At 35.1% G+C, this 10,348-nt stretch overlaps 1 non-coding gene across 1 annotated transcript; it reads right to left on the bottom strand.

Annotated features, from left to right (window-relative positions):
- Window positions 1-6,688: 6,688 nt before the first annotated feature.
- On the bottom strand, window positions 6,689-6,795 carry LOC116002430. Its single transcript, XR_004094461.1, has one exon. It is a non-coding gene; the product is annotated as a small nucleolar RNA R71 (small nucleolar RNA).
- Between the last annotated feature and the right edge of the window lie 3,553 nt (window positions 6,796-10,348).

Raw genomic sequence — 10,348 nt, 5'->3', positions numbered from 1 at the left:
CTTATCCAGAAACTAAGGTTTTCAAAACATTCTTTCTTTCCTGGATTTAATTAGTATTTTCACATAACGTCTCAAAACGATTATTCTTATCCAAATATGTTTCCAAAATATTCATATTTGTCAATGACTTTTCAACATAAATTTCCCAAGTGACAAGGGTTACACTTGTTCCTTAAAACACGATTTTTCTTCCAAATTGATGTACATAATTTCCAAAACAATATTTATTCTTACAAAAATTGAACTCGGTTGCCCGTAGGCTTTTCAATCATCATATTATTCAGGAGCAAAAATCTTGGAAGAAAGTTCGGTCGAAAATAGCTCCGCGCCGCGCAGATGCGCGGATGTCCGCACCGCCGGACGCGCGCGTCCGGCCGTTCGGCCTTGGTCTCGCGTACTGGACGCCGATGGACGCGCAGTGGACGCGTGTCCATGGTTGCGTCCGTCCAATTCTGCCAACTTCGGGCAGCAAAAACTGTGTAGTAACGCCTTGATTTTCCAATATTTTCACAAGTATAAGCTTATATGGACATAGATACAACATATACATGCATATATTAGCTATGAACATGTACCCAAAAATTACCAAAATTCAAAGTGTAGTTTCTTGAGCCAACTTAGAGATCCTCAAGTTAACACATAATTTTCACATAAAATTCATAGTCTCATAGTTCACTAGCAATTGTTCATTTTCAAGTGACTAAACCGACTTAAGGGATTCCTTACCTCCCAAGTAGTTTTTAATACCGTAGACAAAGTTGTGATCTTCTCTCCTCCAAATTTTCACCGAAGATCCTAAATAATAATCACCATAACAACAATATTTTCATGAATTCTTACCTTAAAATTAAGTTCTAGGAAAGGATTCTAGTCCTTTTAACCGAATAAAACCAAAATTTTACCTAGTATGGAAGCACTTGTGAAGAACTTGGCTAAGGAATTTCTTGATCACAAAAATGGAGGTGAAATTTTTTTTCTCCCTTTTCCTTTCAAATTTTTGGCCAAGTGGAAGAGAAATGGGAAACTTGGAGCTTAATCTTCCTTGCAAGACTTATCCCATAATCCATCCTAATTAATTAATATATTTTTACCATATGGTAAATTATGTGACACTTGTCACAATTTCCATGGTAAAATGGTGAATCTTAAAGAGTAAGCTTAACCTTGCCAGTTTGGGATTAATCCAGATAAAAGTTTGGAGGAATATAACTTAATTCGGGAAAATTTTAATACCAAAATTACTCTAACAATAATCCCGTCATTAACCACTAAAATCGGACAATTTTCCGGTATCTCGCGAAATACAATAGTACGGAGGTTCGTAATAAATTTCACTCTTACAGTTCGTCTAATTTTCACTGAACTGAGTAGGAAGTTCACGCTTAATCGCATCATGCTTAATAATCCATTTCCTAGGGAAATTCGAACTGTATATTCATCCTTAAAAATTTTATGGTTCGTGACCGGCACGTATGATCGTAGCTTATTAATAACTATTCTTACTTATAAAAAAAATCCTTTTGAAGTAACGAGAGACCATCTCGTGAATGTCATAGCCTAGAGAAATATGTTTCGAACCCTAGACTTATCGGAATAGCTGAGGGGTTACATAGTTGCACATCAAGCCATGACTCTTTCACCTTTAAATGAAAAAAGAAACAGCTGGAAATTTTGGTAATGGGACACAATTTTACAATCTCAGCATGAAAGCGTTTAAGGACAAGAATTACACCTCTTGGGGGCATTAATGGATTGTCAAATAAAGAATACTCCCTAAAACTGATCCCATGTCCAAATTCCTCCTCTGGTTGTTCTCTAAACATCACATTAACCTGAAGTATAACATGTATCACACAAAGCAATGAGGCCAAAATATGAAACATAACTGCACAGTGATTCTTCAAAATCTTTCTGGATTCAGAAACTTTTCAAGAGTGACTAAAGGTCAAATAACTATGCAAGTTAGTAGTCACAATGCAATTCCAATGAAAAGCATGGTTGAAAAAATCGCTAGGCGCTCCCTAGGCGCTCGGGGAGCGCCTAGCGCCTAGGACGCCTAGCTGGGGATTAATCGGCGCCTAGGCGTCCGTGTATTTTTTTATTTTATTTTTTATTTTTTAAAAATTTGTTTAAGTATTTTTAATTTTTTAAAGACTAATAATTATAAATTATATAATACTTTAATAGTTAATACTAAAATATTAAATATTAACCTAAAAAAATATCTAAAGTTTATACAATTTAGAATTATTTCGCTCAAAACAATGTTGTTTTGAGTGAGATAACCCATTAAAAAAAAAGAACAATAGTTAATCGACCAACTAGAAGGCCTAGTCGGTCTAGTCGACGCCTAGGCGGTCAGCGCCTAAGCGGCCTAGGCGGTGCTTTGGCGGCCTAGGCGGAGCTTAGGCGGCCTAGGCGGTCGCCTAGCCGGCTAGCCGCCTAGACCACCATTTAATGTGATACGCTAGGCGGTCGACCAGCGCCTAGCGCCTAGGCGGGGATTAATCGGCGCCTAGGCGGGATTTTTGCAACACTGATGAAAAGTAAACATGTAAACTTGTGCAGTTGCAAATAGAATGGGAAAAGCTTAATTGCTAATGATATTAGTCAAGCAATGTTAGATGAAAGATAAAATTCACTACTATAGAAAAAGGTTACTACGTCGCCTAATTAACGTCGATTTTTGACAAATTGATGTCATATGTGAATAAAATAAAGCAAAAATAATATTTATTATTTACGACGTCAGTTCTTGGCAATAACCGACGTCATAAATATTTTTTTTTTAAAATAATAAGACATACGACGTCGGTTCTAGGGAGAACTGACGCCGTATGTCTTTAATATTTAAAAAAAATTGAAGACATACAACATCGGTTCTGGACAGAACCGACGTCGTATGTTATAAATAATTTATTTAAAAAAAATTAAAGACATACGGCGTCGGTTCTTCCAAGAACCAACGCCGTATGTTTAATTCAAATTTTTTTTTTAAAAAAAAAACCTAAAGCAGCAGCGGCCTTCACGCAGCAGCCTTCTTTATTTAATTCACAAATCACAGATCTCTCCTTCTTTACGTAAAGAGTAGCGGCAAATCACAATCTCTCTCCTTCTTCGTTCTTTACGTACGTAATTCACAGATCACAGATCACAAGCCTTACTTTCCTTCATGCATAGATCTCTCATCCCTTCACGTACGCGCAACAGCCTTAGCTTCTTCATCTCTTTAAACTTCACGTACGCACAACAGCCTTCTTCATTCTCACGTACGCGACGTTGAGTAGCGAGCGACGGCGTGAGCATCGGGCTTGAGTAGATCGGTGACGACGACGGCATGACCTTCCAGACCATCCGGCGTGAGTGCTTAAATACATACAAAATCATATAAATTAGGTGGAATAAAAGTGAAAGTTTGGCAAAATGTTTAAGCTATAAATCAGTAGTGGTTTGCTCAAAATATGAGTTTCAATATGTTGATGCTGTTTCACAAACTTCTGGGCAGTGCAATGAGTTCAGAGGGCATAAATGAACTCCTCTCCGGTCGTCTCCTTCAGGTACGTACATTATTACTATTACTATTACTATTACAACGTGTTTGGTTCATGCAATAGGTCGGGAATGGAATACCATTCCCAGGAATAGACCTATTCCATCGTTTGGTTCGTCTTTTTATTCCTAGGAATAGCGTTCACGGGAATGAGCTATTCCCTTTGCAAGGGGAATAACCATTCCTAGGGGACCCCCTAGTATTAGCTATTCCCAAGAACTTGGGAATAGCTTTTATAATATAATACCGAAAATACCCTTTTATATTATTTACTATACTGTCTTCAAAAAACTATACTAGTATTATACCCGTGTGTTGCATGGATGAGATTAAACCGGATATTTAAGAAAAGGTAACTACTTTATTTAAAGCAATAGAATATTTGAGATTACAAATTATTAAAAACTTCATGGTACACAACATTTGTAGTATAATTACTACTCTCAGTACCTTCGTTTGCTATCAAAATTCGTAGACCTTTAGGGTTGCTAATCCTTAAAGCAACGACGTAGAGTTGACCATGAACAAAGACCGGTTTCATTAATAGTAAGCCTACATGTGACAAGGTTTGCCCTTGACTTTTGTTGATAGTCATTGCGTATGATAGCATCAAAGGAAATTGTCTTCTTTGGAATTTAAATGGTAATCTTGTATCAGTTGGGGTCATTGACATCCATGGTATCAAGATAATTTGGCCTGCATTATTCTCTGTAACAATCTTTGCCTTCACAACATGATCAGATAATCTGGTGATGATAAGTCTTGTACCATTACAAAGACCCATCGAGTGATCTATGTTTCTCAACAACATAACCGGAGATCCCACCTTTAAAGTTAAAGCATGGTTAGGTATGCTAGAAGCTTTCAAGCCATTTAGGAATTCTGGAGTGTGCATATCCGCTAGGATACCATTGTTTGAATCAGATTTACACATAGTATCGCAGCTGAGATATGTCTTACTCTCCGCAACATGCAAATCAGTCATATATTCATTGATTGCATTGACAACGTCTAGTGTGGGAGCCAAAATTGCCCGATTTGATATGTATTGTTGCTGACAACCTCCTTCCTTGAACAATGAAAATATACTATCAACAATTGTGGCAATGTCATTACCATTAGATGGTAACAACATTTCATTAGGGATGTGTACGTTTGAATAACCATCATTAGGTCCTCCCATTGTGCCATCTCCGATAGCAGCTAGCCACGATGCAAATTGTTGAACGTTGCTGAGATCAACTCTTGATTCTTTGTTTGGAAGTCTTAGATTCTTTGTTAATCTCAGCACTTGACATGAATTCCAAAGGTACGAAGAGTTGATTGAAGCTGACACAATGTCTTGTCTTGACCCTTTAGGGATCACTGGCAGTATTTGTCTGAAATCACCACCAAGTACTACAGTTTTGCCTCCAAACGTTCGGCTGGCAACGTTCTGATCAGTGAACCAAAGTAGATCACGCAATGTCATATCCAGTGCCTCGAAGCAATGCTTGTGCATCATCGGTGCTTCATCCCATATTATAAGTTTGCATTGGATAATGAGTTCTGCCAAGTTACTCCCTTGAGTGATGTTGCAAGTTGAATCCTCTGTGACTGCAATTGGTATTGCAAATCTTGAATGTGCAGTTCGTCCTCCAGGCAATAACAAAGATGCAATTCCACTGGATGCTACGTTGATGACAATATCGCCTCTAGATCGGATTTTTGCAGATAACGCTCTCCAGACAAATGTTTTACCAATACCACCGTAACCGTAGACAAAGTACAACCCCCCATTGATAAACGTTATTTTACATTTTTTTAACATTCTTTTTATAGTTAACTTGCAATAATTGATTAATTTTTATCTATTTTAATTTATTATTTTTATAAGTAGTTTTAATAATATTGTCAATTTTCTAGGGTTGTTTTTGTTATTAAATTAAGTTATTAAAAGTTTGTCAGCCTAATAATTTATTTATTTATTTATTTATTATTATTATTATTATTATTATTATTATTATTATTATTATTATTTTATTATGCTAGTTTAGTTTGTGTATTTTAGCCCTTCCCAAATGTTAGCCTCTACGTAAACGAGAGAGAGAGATTTTGCTAGCTATTGTGAAGCTTTGCTACGTTTCATTTACAATTAGTGCTAATTGTGAAGCTTTGCTACGTACTTTATTTTAATTCTTGATTAAAGGATGCTTAGCTAATTTTGCTATCTCGTTTTTGTTGTCTTTTTATGCCATTTCTCTAAGTGTTTTGCTAGTTCTGGTTTACTTAATTTCATTCGAGTTAATTATTTTCAAAGTTTATAAATTGCATTCTTTTAATTTCCTGTGGGATCGACCCTTACTTTTGCACACTATCACTACACCGACTCGTGCACTTGTGAGGACATATATTAAAAATTGTCCATCAATTTTTGGCGCCGTTGCCGGGGAATTATATATTTTGCAATTTATTTATTTATTTCTTTTTCCCTTCGCTTAATATTACTTTCAAAAAAATAAAAAATAAAAAATGTGCCTAGTATTTGTTTAGTTTTTTTGTCCTTTTACTCTTTATTGAATATTTTATTTTATTTATTCGGTTTGCTTGTTAGTTTATTTGTGCTTTTATTTTATGCAAGGTCGTCGTTCTTTAAAACCTACATTATTGACTTTGGACGATTACATTGATAGAAAAAAGAAAAAACATTTACCTGCTGAAAAACCTAGTTTTGAACCAAAAGAAACAACAACAACTATGGATGCACTTCTTCAACCCCCTCAAACATACCCTCAACCCAATCCTAGGCTAATGAAAGACTTTGGTAGGCCCCAAGTAAGAGCTTCACCTTCTTGTATAGTGCTTACTGACGCAGCCAGGAATTATGAGCTAAAAACGGTCCATTACAACCAGCTACCGTCTTTTCACGGTTTAGCAAGTGAAGATGCCCTTACCTTTATAAGGGATTTCTACGGGATAGTCCAACACTTCCCGTTGAATGACTTGACCGAGGATGCACTAAGGATGAGGTGTTTACCATACACCTTGAAAGATGCAGCAAAAACATGGTTCATGACTCTCACACCTGGGTCCCTTCGGACATGGCCGGAGGTGTATAACAAGTTTATCGGTAAGTTCTATTCCCATGCTAAAACTGCTGAATTGAGAAGAAAAATTGCGACTTTTTCGCAAGCTGAAGGTGAACCGTTTCTTGAGGCATGGGAAAGATTCAAAATGTTACTCATTCAATGCCCCCATCATGGCCACCCATTAGAGCTTCAAAATCAAACCTTTTATGATGGTTTGACCCAAACTAGCCAATCCATGGTTGACAATGCAGTTGGAGGGGCCATGGGAGAAAAAACTACGGAAGAAACTTTAACATTGTATGAAATGCTAGGGGCAAACTCCCAACAAAAGAGTATAAGGGGACGGACGCCAGGTATGTATGAAGTTAACTCTAATGCTGGGTTGGAAATTCAAGTGTCTGAGTTAGCTAAACAAGTGAAAAGCATGTGTTCTATGATGAGTATGAAGCAAAGCAATGCATCTATGGTGGACGAAAATGTTCATAATTTTGAACATATGTTATGAATAGTTTCAATCAAAGGCCTAGAAATGACCCGTATTCTAATTCTTATAATCCGGGTTGGAAAAACCATTCTAATTTTTCTTGGAATAATAACCAGAATAATTTTCAACCATTTGCTCCACCTCAACCGAAAAAACCATCTTGGGAGGATTCTTTGAATACTTTTATACAGGCCTGCAATAGACAGTAAGAAGCAAATGACTAGCGGTTCCAACGAACAGAGGCATCACTTGCTAAAACTGAGGCATCTCTTGCTAGAAATGAAGCTTCCATGAGAAAGTTGGAAGTCCAAGTGGGGCAAATTGCCGAAGCTCTACAAGGCCATGTGCCAGGTAAGTTGCCTAGCTAACCTGAAGAAGCTAAGGTTATGACTGTGTTAAGAAGTGGTAAAGTTATTGAAAATGTTGTTAAAGAAAACGCAACTTCTAAACAAGCTGAAATAGTTGAAAATTTGAATGTTGATAATGATGCTAATAAGGATGAACCCAAATTACATAAATCTAATGATCCTTGTGTGCTCACTAAGCCATATGCTCCCCCAATTCCATTTCCTGGTAGGTTGAAAAATTCAAAGTTTGATAGATCATTTTCTGAGATTTATGATTTGTTGTCAAAAGTGAATGTGAATTTGCCTTTGTTAGACATGATTAAAAATATGCTTGCCTATGCTAAGTTTTTAAAAGAACTAAACACTAGAAAGCGTAGGTATCACTACAAGAAAATTCGCGAATCGCGACGGAAAAATTTCGTCGTGAAACAACAAAATTTTGTCGCGAATCACGTTTTGCGACGAAATTGCGACGAAATTCATTCCGTCGTCTATCGCCTTGTCGTATTTTTGTACGCGACGGAATAATTCCGTCGCAAAATATGGCAACGGAATAAGGCGTCACAAATTAGCAATAGAATTTTTTCCGTTGCAATTCCGTAGCCATTTTGTAAACGAATATTACGCTACCATATGTTTTTTCCGTCGCGATTTCCGTCGCATTTTTACAACGGAATTGTTTTCCATCGCGATTCCGTCGCATTTAGTGCAACAAATATTTCATCGCAAAACTTATATTCTATCGCGATTCCGTCGCATTTTTTAATTATTTTTTTAAAAAATTATTTATAATAATTATTTTTAAATAGTAATATGAACTTTTAAAATATTAATATAAAACTACAATGGCATACTAAAACACAATTAATTCTAAAACATCATCAATCTCATTAATTAAGTTCAAGTAATAATACACCATCAATTTACATTTAATAACTAACAATAGTAAATTCAAGTTTAAACAACAATATAATAGTTCCCACGAATAACAATCTACATTAAGATCAATTGGTTTGGGATGGGAGTGATGATGAAGTACCAGCTCTCTCGCCATCAATAGTATCAACTCGTCGTTGCATAAGGAGAATAGTAAGCTTCAAGTTCTCAATTTCATCTTTTGAACTACTATAAGCTAACGTCTTACAATGGGCGGGTTGGGTGAAACTTTGCCGAAGTTATAACCTCTGCAATAAATAACAAAATCTCTGATTAAGTTTGCCATGCATCATTATTACATTAACAAGCTAACAAATAAAAAACCTACAAGCTTATTGGGGGACCTGTAAACATTTGCTTGTAGTTTCTTAGGAAATTGTAACAATCCCAAAAGCTTTGTACAATTTGATTCCTAAACAGTATGCAAATGTGCACACATAAATGTATGAAAAGTATCATTGGTTATGCAAAAAGTAAGAAAAAAAATTAGTTTTTTGTCTATTTAATTCTCTCAAAATGGCATGATAAACACAACAAAAACCTTAGCACTAGAGCAACTCCTCCAATAAAAGAACATTTTAAGATTCAAATGCCACATGATTTCAAAATGATAATTAACCAGAAAATCACTACAGAGACTACACTTTCGGCTATCATATTTTCAATAAGAACAAAGGAACTCAACTAAACTAAGCCTTAATACGAATCTAGTTGGAATCATCATCAAATAAAATACAAGGGGTAACTAAACCATAAGCCAATATATATATATATATATATATATATATATATATATATATATATATATATATATATATATATGTTTTACATCCATAGCAATAAACCATTTACCAAATTGAAGTGAAGAATGTCGAGAGAACCTAGATACAGATCCACATACATAAGCAAAAAGACACATGGACATACATCTAGATATGTGTGTGTACTGCACTTGTAACTAAATGTAAAATAGATATGTTAAACTAGTGATGATATGTTAAACCATTTACCAAGGCCTTGTTTTGTATGGAAAAGCTGTTACAATGGTGTTCACTTTAATTGACAAAAACAATGGAAAATGTTTTGTACTTGTTTTCAAAGAGTCATTTGCAGAGAAAAAAAATCAATCCAAAAAAATTGTAAAATCAGTCAAATAACCAAAATACCATTATAGACAAATATATTATTCCTCAATTAAGTTGAACTTTAAGAATGTGTAGATCCTTTGACAATAGAAATCTACAATTATAAATAAAAATAAAGACTACAAAATTTTGAAATGTATTTTAAAATTAGAAAACAATATATTTTTAATTTAAAATCAATTCTCTAAGGAGATCTTAAAAAAAAACATTAAAAAATTGAGCTTTTTTCCTAATTCTCTTCATCTTTGCATGAAGAAGATGCAAAGCTGCTACATTTATAAGAAATCCAATACTTTTGACTATAACACATCAGCAGATCCATTGGTCTGTGTCCTTCACTACAGCAGAAGCATACACAATGCATTTTATAATTTTTATATTACAATAAACAATTTGTCTCAAGACAATACTCATAAAAAGAAAAGTAATCTGGACAATTGGACATACAACAAAATAGCAGTGCATCATAAATTCCTAAAGGCATTTAGAGAACTTTTTTCTTCAAAGTAAACTTGACATCACTATTTGCTGTAAACTAAAGAATTAAGTGAGAGATAAACACTTGAGCTCACCATCATATCAAATCAATGACTGAGGCAATCCATTCAGTCACAATATCTTGTCAACAACTCCTTCAATGTATTTGCTTACCTCTACCTGCATTCTGTGAAAAAAATTTGCACTGCATTAAGTAACTGTCAACCACTCCTGTTTGCACAACCTAGCCAACAAATTAAAAAACTATCTACCCTACTTTCTTCCAACTAAATTCCAGCAAATACACAACCTTTAACTAGCCTATATATAGCAAACAGAAG

This window comes from Ipomoea triloba, chromosome 1 (assembly GCF_003576645.1).
Source record: "Ipomoea triloba cultivar NCNSP0323 chromosome 1, ASM357664v1".
Lineage (NCBI taxonomy): Eukaryota > Viridiplantae > Streptophyta > Magnoliopsida > Solanales > Convolvulaceae > Ipomoea > Ipomoea triloba.
Note: the sequence above shows the minus strand (reverse complement) of the source record. Positions and strands in the feature narration are given on the sequence as shown.